Here is a 604-nt window from a genome sequence, read left to right as displayed (position 1 = left end):
GGTATTCTCGCTATAGTCACAGATTACAGTGAGACCAGCTTCCATCTGGGATCTGCCCCTGATCCCCAATATCTGCCCAAGTTCATGTTGGCAGCAGTAATCTGCCTGACCTTATCTTGGAAATGCCTACTCACGGCACTGGCTGCCAGCTGGGAATGCTTGGCCCTGAATCAGTACAAGGGGTGGAAACCATCCAATAATGAAAGCCCCTGGCAATCTCCAGGTTGGGTCAGGCAGGCTGATCTCCTCAAGCCAGTGCTTCCTAATGGTCCTGTGGGAGGAGTCTGCTCAGTCAAGCTGGCATGGTCTGTAGATTGCCAGGTAGGGGGGCTGGACTAAGGCACAATGGTGGCTACCCTTCCAGCCCTCGTTCTGGCACTAGGTAATGCATATTTTCTCAGTAGGAATTTTGCATGAGCCTCTGACTCATCTTGGATCCTTGTTAAATTATTTATCTTCTTTAAAATAGATTATTTATCTTCTTCCAGGGCTTGCTGTTTGTAAAAGAAAAGAGTATGTGTATGTTTAAGGTATGTGTATGTGTGAGTTGAGAAGGGAGGGGGGGACTATTTTTCAAGCTAGAAAACAAGTATTATTCTTAAGC

This window comes from Pteropus vampyrus, unplaced genomic scaffold, assembly GCF_000151845.1.
Source record: "Pteropus vampyrus isolate Shadow unplaced genomic scaffold, Pvam_2.0 Scaffold10, whole genome shotgun sequence".
NCBI classification, from domain to species: Eukaryota; Metazoa; Chordata; class Mammalia; order Chiroptera; family Pteropodidae; genus Pteropus; species Pteropus vampyrus.
Note: the sequence above shows the minus strand (reverse complement) of the source record.